This window comes from Nyctereutes procyonoides, unplaced genomic scaffold, assembly GCF_905146905.1.
Source record: "Nyctereutes procyonoides isolate TBG_1078 unplaced genomic scaffold, NYPRO_anot_genome, whole genome shotgun sequence".
NCBI classification, from domain to species: domain Eukaryota; kingdom Metazoa; phylum Chordata; class Mammalia; order Carnivora; family Canidae; genus Nyctereutes; species Nyctereutes procyonoides.
Window position 1 is genome coordinate 17409003 of NW_026575041.1, and position 9175 is coordinate 17418177.

Genomic DNA, 9175 nt, shown 5'->3' on the forward strand with positions numbered 1-9175 from the left:
AACCTGAAAATAAAAGGCTGGAGAACCATTTACCATTCAAATGGTTCTCAAATATACCCTAAAAACTATAGAACACTTCTGAAATTGAGGAAGACACAAAGAGATGGAAAAATATTCCATGCTCATGGATTGGCAGAATTAATATTGTGAAAATGTCAATGTTACCCAGGGCAATTTACACGTTTAATGCAATCCCTATCAAAATACCATGGACTTTCTTCAGAGACTTAGAACAAATTATTTTAAGATTTGTGTGGAATCAGAAAAGACCCCAAACAGCCAGGGGAATTTTAAAAAAGAAAACCATATCTGGGGCATCACAATGCCAGATTTCAGGTTGTACTACAAAGCTGTGTTCATCAAGACAGTGTGGTACTGGCACAAAAACAGACATATAGAACAATGGAACAGAACAGAGAACCCAGAAGTGGACCCTGAACTTTATGGTCAACTAATATTCGATAAAGGAGGAAAGATGATCCACTGGAAGAAAGACTCTCTCTCACATATGTTCTGACAGAAATGGGTGCTGAAAGGAAAATGTACATAACTTAGATCTTCAAGCACAACATTAATTTTGTTGATAGTTCAATTTATCTTGAGATAAGTTTTGTAACAAGATTTTTTTAGAATTCTGTCAGTGACAGTAGGAAGAGGGGTCGATTGCGAGACAACTATGGTGGAGGTACTGTAGCATTATTGAATTAAAACTGCCTTACCAAAAAGTTTCTTTTCTTTTTTTTTAAAGATTTTATTCATTTATTCATGAGAGAGAGAGAGAGAGAGGCACAGACACAGGCAGAGGGAGAAGCAGGCTCCATGCAAGGAGCCCGATGTGGGACTTGATCCTGGGACTCCAGGATCATGCCCTGGGTGGAAGGCAGATGCTCAACTGCTGAGCCACCCAGGCATCCGATCTTTTCTTTTTTTCTTCTATTCTTTCTCTCTTCTCTCTCTTCTCTTCTCTCTCTTCTCTTCTCTTCTTTCTCTTCTCTTCTCTTCTTCTCTTCTCTTCTCTTCTCTTCTTTCTCTTCTCTTCTCTTCTCTTCTCTTCTCTTCTCTTCTCTTCTCTTCTCTCTTTCTCTCTCTCTCTCTCTCTTCTCTTCTCTTCTCCTCTCCTCTCCTCTCCTCTCCTCTCCTCTCCTCTCCTCTCCTGTTTTCTTTTCTGTATGAATTTTTTATTGGGACAATGTCTGATTGCAATGGGATAGCAAAAGGTTTGTGATTTCAAAAATCTCCTAAGATTCCCAGGGGCACCTGAGTGGTTCAGTTGATTAAGCACTGGACTCTTGGCTTTGGCTCAGGTCAAGATTTTGAGATTATGATCTGGGAATCATGAGATAGAGTCCTTCAAGGGGTTTCAGGCTCAGCGTGGAGTCTGCTGGAGTCTCTCCCTCCCTCTGCCCTCTCCCCACTGCCTCTGCTATCTCTCTCTCAAATAAATAAATCTTTAAAAAATCTTCCAGGGCACCTTGGTGGCTCATTGGTTGAGCATCTACCTTTGGCTCAAGTCATAGTCCCAGGGTCCTGAGATCAAGTCCCTCATCGGGCTCCCCACAGGGAGCCTGCTTCTCTCTCTGCCTGTGTCCCTGCCTCTCTCTCTCTGTGTCTCTCATCAATCAATAAATAAAATTCTTAAAAAAGATCTTCTAAGAATCTTAATGGCAAGTATTCTTTCCAAAGAGCTGTAATACTAAACATATTCAGGCTTCTCTAAAAAATTACTAACTCAAAATGAGAATAACACATTCTGATAACCGTGATATTCTGGTTAATGACATTTTCTAGCTGGCAGGGAAGGTATGTTTTAAGACTATATTTCTAACTTCTTAAGTGGACTTTACTAAACATAATCTCTATTTTAAATAATAACTTATTTATGGACATATGGCCATTACAATTGTAATATTCTCAAAATTGCTGTAATTATAGTTATCATAGGAGTCAGAGCTTGAATACATTTTTTTTAAAGATTTTATTTATTTATTCATGAGAGACAGAGAGAGGCAGGCAGAGACCTAGGCAGAGGGAGAAGCAGGCCCCATGCAGGGAGCCTGACGTGGGACTCGATTCCGGGATTCCAGGATCACGCCCTGGGCCAAAGGCAGACGCTCAACCGCTGAACCACCCAGGCATCCCAGAGCTTGAATAAATATTAATCACAAATATTAGGATATAGGAAATTAAATTCATGAAAGAAAAGTACCAAATTAATCAATTTATGGAAAAATTACTTAAATCTAAAAAAATCAATGAATGTGATTGATTATGTTTAGGCTTTGTTATTATAACCTGCTAATAAGGTCAATTTTTATATGTTAATTAATTGTCATCTGGTAAACATCCCATTATGATTTATAAATGCTTATGATTATTGAAGGAGAAGTTTAACAAATATTTGTTGAACTCTTCTTATGTGCCACACATCTTTCTAGGCTTATGTCTTACAGCACTGAACAAAGTTTCTGCCTTCATGGAAGTTAACTCTGACATGGAAAATTAATAATGTCCAGACAAACAGAGGAAAACGTGTTTTCACAAGATACAATATAATATAAAAAATAGCACATGAAGATGGAATGTGACAAGGTATGCTCTCTTATATAAAAGGATTAGCAAAAGAGCCTTTCATAAAATATTATTTGAGCAGAAAGCCAAGGAATTTGCAATAGTTTGCCACGTAAATGTATGAGTCAAAAACTTTATGCCTTTATCTCCTATAAATGGAGAGAGATTTGCAAGGAGATTTTGCTGGCATGCTTGGTAAACAGCAAGAGACCATCAAGCCTGGAGCAAAAGAACAAGAGAGAGAGTGATGGAAAATCAGATGGTGATTGGGGAACTACATGGAGTCGGGTCTCCAGACAACAATGAATAACAGTTAACAGTTACATAGCTCTTTGTGCCAGACATCATCCCAGGAGCTTTACCAGTTTTAAGTCAATTAACCCTCACAGTAATATTATGAATCTGGTGCATTACTAACATTTTACACGAGGGAAGTATGAGACAAAGAAGAGTTAAATAACTTATCCAAAATTGTAGGGGAAGACAGCAAATGCCACAATTAAGACCTACAAGTCTAGCTCTAGAATATATATATTTTAATCAGTGGATGTTTTATGAGAGACAGCAAATGTTTTACAGGCTTTTGAACTGAGGAGAAATTGATCAGACTTCTCTTTATGAGGACTATTTCATTATGGTTGCTGAGTGGAGAACAGACTCCAAACAGGCAAAGAAGCTGACAGTGTAATTTAGGTGCTATTGCAGTATAGCACTCCAGGCTACAAAAGAGGTTTGCATCATCTAGGACAGCACTGATGGAGTGGAGAAGAGTAGTCTAATTATAGATATAATCTAAAGGTTTGGTTGATGGATTAAATGCTGTGGTGAGAAAAAGAGAACAATTTAATATAACTCTAAGGATTCTGGCCTGAACAACTGGAAGGATAAGGATTCTATTTACTCAGATAAAGATGGGAGAAGGGGCAGGTTTGTGGGAGCAAAAAGACTTCAGTTTGGGGCAAGTTCAGTGGAAATTAAGGATTAATAACATTACTTAGAAAATGAATGGCATTAGAGATTAGGGGTAAAGCTATGAATTTGGGAATAATTAGCATATTAGGGAGTGAATGAGGGTCTTCAATATTTAGACTTTAGAAGGACAGGAAGGAACTGGCCTTTTTGAAGTAGGAGAATCAATCAGTAGTGTGGTTTGGAAGCTATGAGCAAGGTGTTTTAGGAATGGGGTAATCACTGATTGAAAATGCTACTGATATATTTTTTAAGGTGAAGCTTGAAATTGGCATCAGAATTAGAAATGTGGAGATCATTAGTGACATTGACAAGAGCAGTGTCCTGGGAGGTTTTTTTTTTTTAATTTGATTTTTTAAAAAGATTTTATTTAATTTATTTATGAGAGACAGAGAGAGAGAGAGAGAGAGAGGCAGAGACAGGGGCAGAGGGAGAAGCAGGCTCCATGCAGGGAGCCCGACGTGGGACTTGATCCTGGGTCTCCAGGATCATGCCCTGGGCAGAAGATGGCGCTAAACTGCTGAGCCACCTGGGCTGCCCTATTTGATTTTTTTTTGACAAAAATCTGATTGATATAGTTGTAAGAGAAAATAGGAAGACATAAAGCAGATGAAATACAGGCAACCATTTAAAAAATTTCTATTGTAAAAGAAAGCATAGAATAGGGTGCCAGCTAGAAATGAAGGCAGTGGTAAAGGAAGGATTTAAAATAATTTTGAGATGATATGTATCACAGCATGTTTGCATACTGATGGGGATTAGTTAGTCCTGACAGATCAAGAAAGTACAATACAATGCAATAAATCAAGGGGTTTTGATAGAATATACAATGCTCTAGAGACACAGAGAAGCATGCAACCTGGTATAATGAGAGGGAAGAAAAAGTGACTAGAGATTTTTAGAAGTAATATCTGAATTCAATTGTGAGGAACAAGTGTGAGTTAATGATGCAAAGAAGAATGTAAAGAGCTTTCTAGGGAGAGGAAATCATTAAAGCATATATTAATTATACCTCTGATTTGCTTTGTAACCATTAATCTTTATTTTTCAGTTAAATAACAAATCCTTATTCATGACCTTTTATAACTGGCCTTGATTATAGTGAAGAAGATAGCCAAAGCTTGCCTTTGTGGAGATTACGTTCCAGGAACAATGAAATATGAACACACAGACTATGATAGCAACAATGGTGTGCAGAAACAACTTGCTGAGGTTGGCTAGAGTGCTAAAGGAAACTGCTCTGAAGAGTGGACATTTGTGTTGAAACTTAAAAAATGGAACTGAGCCAAACCATCAAAGGGGTGGATAAGGAGCACTCAAGGCAGAGAAAATAGCAATTGCAAATTCATGAAGAAGGGCTTTTTCAAGGAACAGAAAAAGGATCAGTATGGCTGGAGCTCAGGGTGAGATTTGAGAGCAGCTTGCAGTTACTAGGAGCAAAGAAAAGCCATTCACCATTTTTATTCAGGCCTGTGGGCTTCCAGAAAGGAGAAGCATGCACATCCTCATTCCCCTCCTTCAACTTATGCCTCCACCATTCCAACATATGAAGGCTGTTTCAGGCAAAACCATGTCCCTTGGTTGAATTAAGTTGCCCTTGGCTCCAACCACCTCATTTCCTGAATTATTTATGACCATGAATTTCCTCTATACTTAATGATATAACTGATACTAAAATTACTTTATATAACTTAAATAAAGTTAATTTTCTTAGTACTATAGTATAATCCCTGAAAGAGTTATTCTTTTAACAACATGCCATATTTAGGATTCTTAAGAGTTCTATTTTACTTATTAGAGATACAAGATATATGAAAATATCACATTATTAATTATCTCCCCATGCCAAACATGTTGTTCACCATACTGCCTTTTCTCAGTAAAAAATACCACTATTCATCTGATGGCTAGGAATGATTTTTTGTTCCCATTTTTCCTTTATTTCCCAGCAAATAACCCATCACCCATTTACGCTATTTCTTCTTTCAAAAATATATCACAAATCCCTCCTAGTCTTTTTATTTCTTTTGCAAACATAGTCCAAATCACAATCTTCTTTTACCAGATTACTGCATATAGTCTCCATGTGGTTCTTTGTTTCCAACTTTGATTTGCTTACCAGTTCTCTATAAGCAACCAAGGGAATTCTTTAGTAACACAAATCAGAAGACTTTGCAAGTCGGGAGTACAGTTAATATATGTTTTATTGGTGTCCTCTACCTAGAAGGCTGTACTCTGCTGATTAACTCTTACTCATATTTTATAATTAAATTCAGATATTCCTTCCAGAATCCTCATCACTACTTTTTCTCCATTCTCACAGGACTGGGTTGCATATTTCTCTGTGTTCCTAAAGCATTTTATGCTTCCCTCCATCAAAACGACTTTATTTCCTTTACTATGTTATGTTTTGACTTACCTACATATCTGTTTTGCTCACCAGACTATAGGTTGCTTGAGGATAAAGTCTATAACTTTTATTTATAGGTGTATCTTATTACCTGGTAAATAATTAGTGCTTATTAACAATGTTCATTTGTGGCACTCATTAATGACTGAGTACACAAATGCATGTGGATTGAGATGATTAAGAAAGGCTTCATGAGGAAGGTGATGACTTCCCACTACCATTTGTTGAAGAAACAGTCCTTTCCCCATTGTGTGTTCTTTAACTCTTTAGCCCTTGTCAAAAATTGATTGTATATGCACTGGTTTATGTCTGGGCTTTCTATCTGTGCCTCTGGTCTATGTATGATTTATGTCTGGGCTTTCCAATCTGTGCCTCTGGTCTATGATTCCACATGTGAAAGAATGAAACTGAATCACTATCTTAGACCACTCAGAAAAGAAGAAAAAAAAAAAGCCTCAAAATGGATCAAAAACTTGAATGTAAGACCTGAAACTCTAAAACTCCTAGAAGAAAAATAGGAAAAAAGATTCTTGATATTGGTCTCGGCAATGATTTCTTTGATAAGATATCAAAAGCACAGGCTACAAAAACTAAAATCAACAAATGGGACAACATTAAACTAAAGAACTTCTGCATAGCAAAGAAAACAATCAATAAATTGAAAGGGCAACCTACAGAATGGGAAAAAATATTCACAAACCATATATCTGACAAGAGGTTAATATTCAAAATAAAAATTGAATTACCATATGATCTAGTAATTCCACTCCTGAGTCTATATCCAAAGGAATTAAAATCAGTATCTTGAAGAGATATATGCATTCCCATGTTCACTGTAGCATTAAACACAATAGCTAAGATATGGAAACAACCTAAGTATCCTTCATTGGATGCCTGGATAAAGAAAATGTTTGTGTGTGTGTGTGTGTGGGGGGGGATATAATGTATTGATATATTTAAATTTTATATACGTATAAAGAAAATGTTTTGTGTATGTGCATATATACATAAAATATTTATACATTTAAAATCTATATGTATAACATATATATAAATATATATATATATTATTTATTCAAGTTACCTTCTGGAATAGTTTGGATGAGGCAAGGGATTATTCTGATCAAACATTCTAGCTGCACCGTTTTTCTGAACCATGTATGGATCATGATCTGGCCAAATTTCTGTGCTGTGGGATTTCAGCATCTTCAAGTAATTACTCTCAAAATGTATTCTACAGAGGGAGTAATTAAAATATTCAGCAACTAGTGCACAAGAAAGCCTCTGGATGTGTAACAGTTCAGCTTCTTTCATGAGAAATTGTACATTTGAAGCCCTAATGATCAATGAGAAAATAATAAAGTCCATGGAACTGAATATACCATCCCATCTTTAAAGTACTGAGATTAACTTTGTGTATCTAATAGAGATTACAATTTATTATACCATATATATTTATTATCCCTGGAATTTGCTCACCTTTAGGGACAAATACTGGCAATGGTTATGCAGGACTGCACAAGCAGAAAACATACACCTCTTAATTAAAGACAGCATTAGATGTTTGAAAATAGTACCTATATGAGTCTTACAAACACTCTAAGAGGGAAAAGATCAGAAAGTATGGATGTGTATATACATATGCACATGTATTTATGTGTATACATGTATCTATGTATAAGCATATGTATGTGCATAGACAGAAGTATGTGTGTCTATGGACACATATGTTTTTAATCTTTTAATTTTTCTGTTATAGTAATAATATATGTTCCTAATTTATAATCTTAAACAGTAGAAAGGGGTATACACAAGATTAAAGTGCTTTCTGCTCTTCCCTCCACCCTACTTCATAGAGGGGCACAATACCCCATTTTCTGATATACATTTTTACAAATTAATGTTATAGTTACAACTATAAACCTAAATGTCAAATACTTTTTTTTTGTCAGTACCATTTCTTCAACTGGAAGAACTGCCTATTTCTAGGCATCTTATCATTATAGCTGAAATTTAGCAGTTACATTACCTACTACCTCTGTTTTCGTCTCCTTTCCAAGCTTTTTAAAAATTTTTTTGTCCTTCTTATAGTTATATTTACTGTAAAATCATACACATCTCTACTTTTAGTCCATAACTGTTAAACAGTATCTACTAATTCCTTGTTATGTAAGAGGAGGAAATTAACTAATACACAGCTTCTCTCTTCTGCTTCTTGTGTTTCTGACTTTTGTCACTTATGACATGAAGTAGATATTTTCAGGATTCCATGATTTACAACATTCATGGTCTATAACTAAATTCTCTTGAATATTTAGCCTCCAATTCATTCTAAAGATAGGTAACTAATGAAAACAATACTATGAATAGGTAAAATATATCTCTAAATAAAGAAATACTGTGATTTGACAAAAGAAAAGAAATTCAATTCTATTTCATGAAATCTTGTCATTCAGATAAGAATTTTCTACATGCCTGACTAAAGAGAATTCTCTTCTCTTATACTCAAGTATTCGCTCAAACCTTTCAGCTTATTTCAAATTATGTACACGATTTTATTATTTTTTTAGGTTTTTAAAAAATTTTAAATGTTTCCAGAGTTATATTCTTTTGTTTGTTTCTCGTTGATAAAGGAAACAAATGAAGATCTTTATTTTCCAAATCACACAATCTATTGGTTAAACCTACTTTCTGAAATATTCTTGCTGTTCTAATTTTGTAATAATCAGGGCAGGCTAAACATTCACTATATTAAGACTATGCATACTTCTCCAGATCTACTTTTTTCCCTAGGTCTGTTTTTTTAAATGCTGGTGATAAACCAAATCTGATTTATATGAGGCAATCTATGTGGGAAATGTCTGTGACTCTAGATATCTGATCATTCTTGAGAAATGACAGCACAGCTACTGTAATATCTTTTGAAGATAATCATTGCTAATTTAATGATTACCAGTTGCCATTAAATGAATATGGAAAAAAACCCACTTTCTTCATGCAGACAATTTTATGAATTCACTCTTTGGTCTACTTTGGATCTACTGCTTTCTAGGCCTACTGCACATTGTCATCTCTGGTTTTAATTATTTGTCTCTTTACTTTAGTTCCTACTGGATTTGTTTTAAATATCTTTTTATATCATGGATGTATTTACCATTTTGTCAAATATATTTTTAAGAAAACTTTTTGAAATATCTATAAGCACATACTGAATCTGTCTGGTTTTTT

The 9175-nt window shown here is 35.2% G+C and overlaps 1 non-coding gene across 1 annotated transcript; it reads left to right on the forward strand.

Moving 5' to 3' along the window:
• The first annotated feature begins 8638 nt into the window (after positions 1 to 8638).
• Positions 8639 to 8769, forward strand: LOC129506854 (small nucleolar RNA SNORA72). Its single transcript, XR_008663882.1, has one exon. It is a non-coding gene; the product is annotated as a small nucleolar RNA SNORA72 (small nucleolar RNA).
• Positions 8770 to 9175: the final 406 nt, after the last annotated feature.